General features: G+C 31.8%; 2 non-coding genes across 2 annotated transcripts; both read right to left on the bottom strand.

Annotated features, from left to right (window-relative positions):
* Positions 1 to 3,989: 3,989 nt before the first annotated feature.
* Positions 3,990 to 4,061, bottom strand: TRNAP-UGG (transfer RNA proline (anticodon UGG)). Its single transcript has one exon. It is a non-coding gene; the product is annotated as a tRNA-Pro (tRNA).
* A 2,160-nt stretch (positions 4,062 to 6,221) lies between these two features.
* Positions 6,222 to 6,293, bottom strand: TRNAP-UGG (transfer RNA proline (anticodon UGG)). Its single transcript has one exon. It is a non-coding gene; the product is annotated as a tRNA-Pro (tRNA).
* Between the last annotated feature and the right edge of the window lie 5,731 nt (positions 6,294 to 12,024).

Below are 12,024 nucleotides of genomic sequence, written 5' to 3'. Positions count from 1 at the left end.
GCAGTTTGACAAAAAACAAAATTCAATTGTGCAAATAAGCAAATCCAATCTATTTTGTGAGTTTTTAAAAAATAATATTCAGTTGAAGAATTTACTCAGGAAATTGACTTCAATAAGATAATGGAACCATGTCAAAGAATCTGAAAATTTGGGTTCGATCACGATTTGAACTTGGGACCTCTCGCACCTTAAGCGAGAATCATAACCCTAGACCAACAAGCCACCTACCTGAACATTTTTCTATTGATTTTTCAATTGATTTAAAGAAAATAGCTTTTTGTTTTTAAAAACACCATACACATTTATGTAAAAATGAATTTGTAAAATAAATAAAATATTTCCTTATGGTCCAGTAGATAGTTTTCTAAGTATGCATATAGGAAAAGTGCAGGGACAAGATTTGTGAGTGCCTACAGAGTTTGGACTTCTCTCATGGACGAAGCTAAAGACTTGTCATATGCAATGTACAAATCATGCTTCCAGACACAGAAGAAAGGCAAAAGAAAACCTTGCAATTTCATTTTTGAACTTTTTGTGTTTCAAAATGAGACTATTCTTTTAAAACATTCAAAGCTATCTAGACAGTAGGGAACCTGCAGTTTTCCTAATATACCACAATACAGTTGAAATTTGAATAAGTATGCTCTTATTTTTAGAACAACTAAAATGTTTCCGTAGGATTCTATTGATAGTTTTCTTTGTGTGCTTATTTGGATAGTGCAGTGACAAGATTTAAAAATGGCTACAGAGTTTGGACTTGTCTGATCGATAAAACCCAAGACTTGTCAAAAGCTATGTGTAAATCATGCATAAATAGAAGAAAGGCAATTGAAAAATGATGAAGGCAAGATTCATAAGTATGTACAAATTCTATTGGGAGTATGGCAAAAACAAAACTCAGTTGATACTATTAACTAGCCAATTGAGAAAATCAGATATATATAAACCATGAGATGCACCGTAAAAAAGAAATAGAGGGCTCGTCCGTGATTTGAACCCGGGACCTCTCGCACCCAAAGCGAGAATCATACCCCTAGACCAATGTGCCAACTGAAATAAGTCTGTTTTATTTGATTTCTTAACTATTTTATATGAAAATGGTATTCTTTTAAAGCAGTCACTAATGTATACAAGGAGGAAATATTAGCATAAATAAAATATTTCCTAATAGTCAATATTTTTCTAAGTATACTTGCTTGGAAATTGCTGTACAAAGTTTTATGATGCCCAGCAGAGTTTTTCTAATGGATAAAACCCAAGACATGTCACATGCTATGTGCAGATAAGTACTTACAAATAATATTAGCAGTTTGACAAAAATCAAAATTCAATTCTGCAAATAAGTAAATCCAATCTATTTTGAGAGTTTTGAAAAAACAAAATTCAGTTGAAATTCACTCTGGAAATTGACTTCAATAAGATAATGGAACCATGTCAAAGTATCTAAAAATTTGGGCTCGTCCGGGATTTGAACCCGTGACCTCTTGCACCCAAAGTGAGAATCATAGAGTCATCAAGTAAGCATGTTTAATTTGATTTCTTAACTGTTTTTATGTGAAAATTGTATTATTTTAAATTAGTCACTAATGTATACAATGTGGAAATATTAGAATAAATGAAATATTTCCTAATAGTAAATATTTTTCGAAGTATACTTGCTTGGAAATTGCTGTGCAAAGTTTTATGATGCCAGCAGAGTTTTTCTGATGGATAAAACCCAAGACATGTCACATGCTATGTGCAGATAAGTACTTACAAATAATTTTAGCAGTTTGACAAAAAGCAAAATTCAATTGTGCAAATAAGTAAATCCAATCTATTTTGAGAGTTTTGAAAAAACAACATTCAGTTGAAATTCACTCAGGAAATTGACATCAATAAGATAATGGAACCATGTCAAAAAATCTGAAAAGTTGGGCTCGTCCAGGATTTGAACCAGGGACCTCTCGCACCCAAAGTGAGAGTCATAGAATCATCAAGTAAGCATGTTTTATTTGATTTCTTAACTGTTTTTATGTGAAAATGGTATTCTTTTAAAGCAGTCACTAATGTATACAAGGAGGAAATATTATCATAAATAAAATATTTCCTAATAGTCAATATTTTTCTAAGTACACTTGCTTGGAAATTGCTGTGCAAAGTTTTATGATGCCCAGCAGAGTTTTTCAGTTGAAATTCACTCTGGAAATTGACTTCAATAAGATAATGGAACCATGTCAAAGTATCTAAAAATTTGGGCTCGTCCAGGATTTGAACCCGTGACCTCTTGCACCCAAAGTGAGAATCATAGAGTCATCAAGTAAGCATGTTTAATTTGATTTCTTAACTGTTTTTATGTGAAAATTGTATTATTTTAAATTAGTCACTAATGTATACAATGTGGAAATATTAGAATAAATGAAATATTTCCTAATAGTAAATATTTTTCGAAGTATACTTGCTTGGAAATTGCTGTGCAAAGTTTTATGATGCCAGCAGAGTTTTTCTGATGGATAAAACCCAAGACATGTCACATGCTATGTGCAGATAAGTACTTACAAATAATTTTAGCAGTTTGACAAAAAGCAAAATTCAATTGTGCAAATAAGTAAATCCAATCTATTTTGAGAGTTTTGAAAAAACAACATTCAGTTGAAATTCACTCAGGAAATTGACATCAATAAGATAATGGAACCATGTCAAAAAATCTGAAAAGTTGGGCTCGTCCAGGATTTGAACCAGGGACCTCTCGCACCCAAAGTGAGAGTCATAGAATCATCAAGTGAGCATGTTTTATTTGATTTCTTAACTGTTTTTATGTGAAAATGGTATTCTTTTAAAGCAGTCACTAATGTATACAAGGAGGAAATATTATCATAAATAAAATATTTCCTAATAGTCAATATTTTTCTAAGTACACTTGCTTGGAAATTGCTGTGCAAAGTTTTATGATGCCCAGCAGAGTTTTTCTGATGGATAAAACCCAAGACATGTCACATGCTATGTGCAGGTAAGTAATTACAAATAATTTTAGCAGTTTGACAAAAAACAAAATACAATTGTGCAAATAAGCAAATCCAATCTATTTTGTGAGTTTTTAAAAAATAATATTCAGTTGAAGAATTTACTCAGGAAATTGACTTCAATAAGATAATGGAACCATGTCAAAGAATCTGAAAATTTGGGTTCGATCACGATTTGAACCTGGGACCTCTCGCACCCTAAGCGAGAATCATAACCCTAGACCAACAAGCCACCTACCTGAACATTTTTCTATTGATTTTTCAATTGATTTAAAGAAAATAGCTTTTTGTTTTTAAAAACACCATACACATTTATGTAAAAGTGAATTTGTAAAATAAATAAAATATTTCCTTATGGTCCAGTAGATAGTTTTCTAAGTATGCATATAGGAAAAGTGCAGGGACAAGATTTGTGACTGCCTACAGAGTTTGGACTTCTCTCATGGACGAAGCTAAAGACTTGTCATATGCAATGTACAAATCATGCTTCCAGACAAAGAAGAAAGGCAAAAGACAACCTTGCAATTTCATTTTTGAACTTTTTGTGTTTCAAAATGAGACTATTCTTTTAAAACATTCAAAGCTATCTAGACAGTAGGGAACCTGCAGTTTTCCTAATATACCACAATACAGTTGAAATTTGAATAAGTATGCTCTTATTTTTAGAAAAACTAAAATGTTTCCGTAGGATTCTATTAATAGTTTTCTTTGTGTGCTTATTTGGAAAGTGCAGTGACAAGATTTAAAAATGGCTACAGAGTTTGGACTTGTCTGATCGATAAAACCCAAGACTTGTCAAAAGCTATGTGTAAATCATGCATAAATAGAAGAAAGGCAATTGAAAAATGATGAAGGCAAGATTCATAAGTATTTACAAATTCTATTGGGAGTATGGCAAAAACAAAACTCAGTTGATGCTATTGACTTAGCCAATTGAGAAAATCAGATATATATTAACCATGAGATGCACCGTACATAAGAAATAGAAGGCTCGTCCGGGATTTGAACCCGGGACCTCTCGCACCCAAAGCGAGAATCATACCCCTAGACCAACAAGCCAACTGAAAAAAGCCTGTTTTATTTGATTTCTTAACTGTTTTTATGTGAAAATGGTATTCTTTTAAAGCAGTCACTAATGTATACAAGGAGGAAATATTAGCATAAATAAAATATTTCCTAATAGTCAATATTTTTCTAAGTATACTTGCTTGGAAATTGCTGTACAAAGTTTTATGATGCCCAGCAGAGTTTTTCTAATGGATAAAACCCAAGACATGTCACATGCTATGTGCAGATAAGTACTTACAAATAATTTTAGCAGTTTGACAAAAATCAAAATTCAATTCTGCAAATAAGTAAATCCAATCTATTTTGAGAGTTTTGAAAAAACAAAATTCAGTTGAAATTCACTCTGGAAATTGACTTCAATAAGATAATGGAACCATGTCAAAGTATCTAAAAATTTGGGCTCGTCCGGGATTTGAACCCGTGACCTCTTGCACCCAAAGTGAGAATCATAGAGTCATCAAGTAAGCATGTTTAATTTGATTTCTTAACTGTTTTTATGTGAAAATTGTATTATTTTAAAGTAGTCACTAATGTATACAATGTGGAAATATTAGAATAAATGAAATATTTCCTAATAGTAAATATTTTTCGAAGTATACTTGCTTGGAAATTGCTGTGCAAAGTTTTATGATGCCAGCAGAGTTTTTCTGATGGATAAAACCCAAGACATGTCACATGCTATGTGCAAATAAGTACTTACAAATAATTTTAGCAGTTTGACAAAAAGCAAAATTCAATTGTGCAAATAAGTAAATCCAATATATTTTGAGAGTTTTGAAAAAACAACATTCAGTTGAAATTCACTCAGGAAATTGACTTCAATAAGATAATGGAACCATGTCAAAAAATCTGAAAAGTTGGGCTCATCCAGGATTTGAACCCGGGACCTCTCGCACCCATAGTGAGAGTCATAGAATCATCAAGTAAGCATGTTTTATTTGATTTCTTAACTGTTTTTATACGAAAATGGTATTCTTTTAAAGCAGTCACTAATGTATACAAGGAGGAAATATTATCATAAATAAAATATTTCCTAATAGTCAATATTTTTCTAAGTACACTTGCTTGGAAATTGCTGTGCAAAGTTTTATGATGCCCAGCAGAGTTTTTCTGATGGATAAAACCCAAGACATGTCACATGCTATGTGCAGGTAAGTAATTACAAATAATTTTAGCAGTTTGACAAAAAACAAAATACAATTGTGCAAATAAGCAAATCCAATCTATTTTGTGAGTTTTTAAAAAATAATATTCAGTTGAAGAATTTACTCAGGAAATTGACTTCAATAAGATAATGGAACCATGTCAAAGAATCTGAAAATTTGGGTTCGATCACAATTTGAACCTGGGACCTCTCGCACCCTAAGCGAGAATCATAACCCTAGACCAACAAGCCACCTACCTGAACATTTTTCTATTGATTTTTCAATTGATTTAAAGAAAATAGCTTTTTGTTTTTAAAAACACCATACACATTTATGTAAAAGTGAATTTGTAAAATAAATATAATATTTCCTTATGGTCCAGTAGATAGTTTTCTAAGTATGCATATAGGAAAAGTGCAGGGACAAGATTTGTGAGTGCCTACAGAGTTTGGACTTCTCTCATGGACGAAGCTAAAGACTTGTCATATGCAATGTACAAATCATGCTTCCAGACACAGAAGAAAGGCAAAAGAAAACCTTGCAATTTCATTTTTGAACTTTTTGTGTTTCAAAATGAGACTATTCTTTTAAAACATTCAAAGCTATCTAGACAGTAGGGAACCTGCAGTTTTCCTAATATACCACAATACAGTTGAAATTTGAATAAGTATGCTCTTATTTTTAGAACAACTAAAATGTTTCCGTAGGATTCTATTAATAGTTTTCTTTGTGTGCTTATTTATAAAGTGCAGTGACAAGATTTAAAAATGGCTACAGAGTTTGGACTTGTCTGATCGATAAAACCCAAGACTTGTCAAAAGCTATGTGTAAATCATGCATAAATAGAAGAAAGGCAATTGAAAAATGATGAAGGCAAGATTCATAAGTATTTACAAATTCTATTGGGAGTATGGCAAAAACAAAACTCAGTTGATGCTATTGACTTAGCCAATTGAGAAAATCAGATATATATTAACCATGAGATGCACCGTACATAAGAAATAGAAGGCTCGTCCGGGATTTGAACCCGGGACCTCTCGCACCCAAAGCAAGAATCATACCCCTAGACCAACGAGCCAACTGAAAAAAGCCTGTTTTATTTGATTTCTTAACTGTTTTTATGTGAAAATGGTATTCTTTTAAAGCAGTCACTAATCTTTACAAGGAGGAAATATTAGCATAAATAAAATATTTCCTAATAGTCAATATTTTTCTAAGTATACTTGCTTGGAAATTGCTGTACAAAGTTTTATGATGCCCAGCAGAGTTTTTCTAATGGATAAAACCCAAGACATGTCACATGCTATGTGCAGATAAGTACTTACAAATAATTTTAGCAGTTTGACAAAAATCAAAATTCAATTCTGCAAATAAGTAAATCCAATCTATTTTGAGAGTTTTGAAAAAACAAAATTCAGTTGAAATTCACTCTGGAAATTGACTTCAATAAGATAATGGAACCATGTCAAAGTATCTAAAAATTTGGGCTCGTCCGGGATTTGAACCCGTGACCTCTTGCACCCAAAGTGAGAATCATAGAGTCATCAAGTAAGCATGTTTAATTTGATTTCTTAACTGTTTTTATGTGAAAATTGTATTATTTTAAAGTAGTCACTAATGTATACAATGTGGAAATATTAGAATAAATGAAATATTTCCTAATAGTAAATATTTTTCGAAGTATACTTGCTTGGAAATTGCTGTGCAATGTATTATGATGCCCAGCAGAGTTTTTCTGATGGATGAAACCCAAGACACGTCACATGCTATGTGCAGATAAGTGCTTGCAAATAATTTTAGCAGTTTGACAAAAAACAAAATTCAATTCTGCAAATAAGTAAATCCAATCTATTTTGAGAGTTTTGAAAAAACAACATTCAGTTGAAATTCACTCTGGAAATTGACTTCAATAAGATAATGGAACCATGTCAAAGAATCTAAAAATTTGGGCTTGTCCGGGATTTGAACCGGGGACCTATCGTACCCAAAGTGAGAGTCATAGAATCTTCAAGTAAGCATGTTTTATATGATTTCTTAACTGTTTTTATGTTAAAATTGTATTATTTTAAAGCAGTCACTAATGTATACAAGGTAGAAATATTAGCATAAGTAATATATTTCCTAATAGTCAATATTTTTCTAAGTATACTTACTTGGAAATTGCTGTGCAAAGTTTTATGATGCCCAGCAGAGTTTTTCTGATGGATAAAACCCAAGACATGTCACATTCTTTATTCAGATAAGTACTTACAAATAATTTTAGCAGTCTGACAAAAAACAAAATTCAATTCTGAAAATAAGTAAATCCAATCTATATTGAGAGTTTTGAAAAAACAACATTCAGTTGAAATTCACTCAGGAAATTGACTTCAATAAGATAATGGAACCATGTCAAAGAATTTGAAAAGTTGGGCTCATCCAGGATTTGAACCCATGACCTCTCGCACTCAAAGTGAGAATCATAGAGTCATCAAGTAAGCATGTTTTATTTGATTTCTTAACTGTTTTTATGTGAAAATGGTATTCTTTTAAAGCAGTCACTAATGTATACAAGGAGGAAATATTAGCATAAATAAAATATTTCCTAATAGTCAATATTTTTCTAAGTATACTTGCTTGGAAATTGCTCTGCAAAGTTTTATGATGCCTAGCAGAGTTTTTCTGATGGATAAAACCCAAGACATGTCACATGCTATGTGCAGATAAGTACTTACAAATAATATTAGCAGTTTGACAAAAAACAAAATTCAATTCTGCAAATAAGTAAATCCAATATATTTTGAGAGTTTTAAAAAAACAACATTCAGTTGAAATTCACTCTGGAAATTGATTTCAATTAGTCCATGTCAAAGAATCTGAAAATTTGGGCTCATCTACGATTTGAACCTGGGACCTCTCGCATCCTAAGTGAGAATCATAACCCTAGACCAACAAGCCACCTACCAGAACATTTTTCTGTTGGTTTTTCAATTGATTTAAAGAAAATAGCTTTTTGTTTTTAAAAACACCATACACATTTATGTAAAAATGAATTTGTAGAATAAATAAAATATTTCCTTATGGTCCAGTAGATAGTTTTCTAAGTATGCATATAGGAAAAGTGCAGGGACAAGATTTGTGAGTGCCTACAGAGTTTGGACTTTTCTCATAGACGAAGCTAAAGACTTGTCATATGCAATGTACAAATCATGCTTCCAGACACAGAAGAAATTGCTGTGCAAAGTTTTATGATGCCCAGCAGAGTTTTTCTGATGGATAAAACCCAAGACATGTCACATGCTATGTGCAGGTAAGTAATTACAAATAATTTTAGCAGTTTGACAAAAAACAAAATTCAATTGTGCAAATAAGCAAATCCAATCTATTTTGTGAGTTTTTAAAAAATAATATTCAGTTGAAGAATTTACTCAGGAAATTGACTTCAATAAGATAATGGAACCATGTCAAAGAATCTGAAAATTTGGGTTCGATCACGATTTGAACCTGGGACCTCTCGCACCTTAAGCGAGAATCATAACCCTAGACCAACATGCCACCTACCTGAACATTTTTCTATTGATTTTTCAATTGATTTAAAGAAAATAGCTTTTTGTTTTTAAAAACACCATACACATTTATGTAAAAATGAATTTGTAAAATAAATAAAATATTTCCTTATGGTCCAGTAGATAGTTTTCTAAGTATGCATATAGGAAAAGTGCAGGGACAAGATTTGTGAGTGCCTACAGAGTTTGGACTTCTCTCATGGACGAAGCTAAAGACTTGTCATATGCAATGTACAAATCATGCTTCCAGACACAGAAGAAAGGCAAAAGAAAACCTTGCAATTTCATTTTTGAACTTTTTGTGTTTCAAAATGAGACTATTCTTTTAAAACATTCAAAGCTATCTAGACAGTAGGGAACCTGCAGTTTTCCTAATATACCACAATACAGTTGAAATTTGAATAAGTATGCTCTTATTTTTAGAACAACTAAAATGTTTCCGTAGGATTCTATTGATAGTTTTCTTTGTGTGCTTATTTGGATAGTGCAGTGACAAGATTTAAAAATGGCTACAGAGTTTGGACTTGTCTGATCGATAAAACCCAAGACTTGTCAAAAGCTATGTGTAAATCATGCATAAATAGAAGAAAGGCAATTGAAAAATGATGAAGGCAAGATTCATAAGTATGTACAAATTCTATTGGGAGTATGGCAAAAACAAAACTCAGTTGATACTATTAACTAGCCAATTGAGAAAATCAGATATATATAAACCATGAGATGCACCGTAAAAAAGAAATAGAGGGCTCGTCCGTGATTTGAACCCGGGACCTCTCGCACCCAAAGCGAGAATCATACCCCTAGACCAATGTGCCAACTGAAATAAGTCTGTTTTATTTGATTTCTTAACTATTTTATATGAAAATGGTATTCTTTTAAAGCAGTCACTATTGTATACAAGGAAGAAATATTAGCATAAATAAAATATTTCCTAATATTCAATATTTTTCTAAGTATACTTGCTTGGAAATTGCTGTGCAAAGTTTTATGATGCCCAGCAGAGTTTTTCTGATGGATAAAACCCAAGACATGTCACATGCTATGTGCAGATAAGTACTTACAAATAATTTTAGCAGTTTGACAAAAAACAAAATTCAATTCTGCAAATAAGTAAATCCAATATATTTTGAGAGTTTTGAAAAAACAATATTCAGTTGAAATTCACTCTGGAAATTAACTTCAATAAGATAATGGAACCATGTCAAAGAATCTAAAAATTTAGGCTTGTCCGGTATTTGAACCTGTGACCTCTCGCACCCAAGTGAGAATCATAGAGTCATCAAGTAAGCATGTTTTATTTGATTTCTTAACTGTTTTTATGTGAAAATTGTATTATTTTAAAGCAGTCACTAATGTATATTTGGTGGAAATATTAGAATAAATAAAATATTTCCTAATAGTCAATATTTTTCTAAGTATACTTGCTTGGAAATTGCTGTGCAAAGTTTTATGATGCCCAGCAGAGTTTTTCTGATGGATAAAACCCAAGACATGTCACATGCTATGTGCAGATAAGTACTTACTAATAATTTTAGCAGTTTGACAAAAAACAAAATTCAATTGTGCAAATAAGCAAATCCAATCTATTTTGAGAGTTTTGAAAAAACAACATTCAGTTGAAATTCACTCTGGAAATTGACATCAATAAGATAATGGAACCATGTCAAAGAATCTAAAAATTTGGGCTCATCCAGGATTTGAACCCGGGACCTCTCGCACCCAAAGTGAGAGTCATAGAATCATCATGTAAGCATGTTTTATATGATTTCTTATCTGTTTTTATGTGAAAATTGTATTATTTTAAAGTAGTCACTAATGTATACAAGGTGGAAATATTAACATAAGTAATATATTTCCTAATAGTCAATATTTTTCTAAGTATACTTGCTTGGAAATTGCTGTGCAAAGTTTTATGATGCCCAGCAGAGTTTTTCTGATGGATAAAACCCAAGACATGTCACATGCTATGTTCAGATAAGTACTTACAAATAATTTTAGCAGTCTGACAAAAAACAAAATTCAATTCTGCAAATAAGTAAATCCAATCTATTTTGAGAGTTTTGAAAAAACAACATTCAGTTGAAATTCACTCAGGAAATTGACTTCAATAAGATAATGGAACCATGTCAAAGAATTTGAAAATTTGGGCTCGTCCACGATTTGAACCTGGGACCTCTCGCACCCTAAGCGAGAATCATAACCCTAGACCAACAAGCAACCTACCTGAACATTTTTCTATTGATTTTTCAATTGATTTAAAGAAAATAGCTTTGTTTTTAAAAACACCATATACATTTATGTAAAAATGAATTTGTAGAATAAATAAAATATTTCATTATGGTCCATTAGATAGTTTTCTAAGTATGCACATAGGAAAAGTGCAGGTACAAGATTTTTGAGTGCCTACAGAGTTTGGACTTCTCTCATGGATGAAGCTAAAGACTTGTCATATGCAATGTACAAATCATGCTTCCAGACACAGAAGAAAGGCAAAAGAAAACCTTACAATTTCATTTTTGAACTTTTTGTCTTTCAAAATGAGACTATTCTTATAAAACATTCAAAGCTATCTAGACAGTAGGGAACCTGCAGTTTTCCTAATATACCACAATACAGTTGAAATTTGAATAAGTATGCTCTTATTTTTAGAACAACTAAAATGTTTCCAAAAGATTCTATTGATAGTTTTCTTTGTGTGCTTATTTGGAAAGTGCAGTGACAAGATTTAAAAATGGCTACAGAGTTTGGACTTGTCTGATCGATAAAACCCAAGACTTGCCAAAAGCTATGTGTCAATCATGCATAAATAGAAGAAATGCAATTGAAAAATGATGAAGGCAAGATTCATAAGTATGTACAAATTCTATTGGGAGTATGGCAAAAACAAAACTCAGTTGATGCTATTGACTTAGCCAATTGAGAAAATCAGAAATATATATAAACCATGAGATGCACTGTAAAAAAGAAATAGAGGGCTCATACAGGATTTGAACCCGGGACCTCTCGCACCCAAAGCGAGAATCATACCCCTACACCAACAACCCAACTGAAGTAAATTTGTTTTATTTGATTTCTTAACTGTTTTTATGTGAAAATTTTATTATTTTAAAGCAGTCACTAATGTATACAAGGTGGAAATATTAACATAAGTAATATATTTCCTAATAGTCAATATTTGTCTAAGTATACTTGCTTGGAAATTGCTGTGCAAAGTTTTATGATGCCCAGCAGAGTTTTTCAGATGGATAAAACCCAAGTGATGTC

The sequence above is a fragment of the Taudactylus pleione genome, unplaced genomic scaffold, assembly GCF_031769625.1.
Source record: "Taudactylus pleione unplaced genomic scaffold, aTauple2 ptg000317l, whole genome shotgun sequence".
NCBI classification, from domain to species: Eukaryota; Metazoa; Chordata; class Amphibia; order Anura; family Myobatrachidae; genus Taudactylus; species Taudactylus pleione.
The sequence above is the reverse complement of the archived record's forward strand: the minus strand, read 5'-3'. Positions and strand labels throughout refer to the sequence as shown.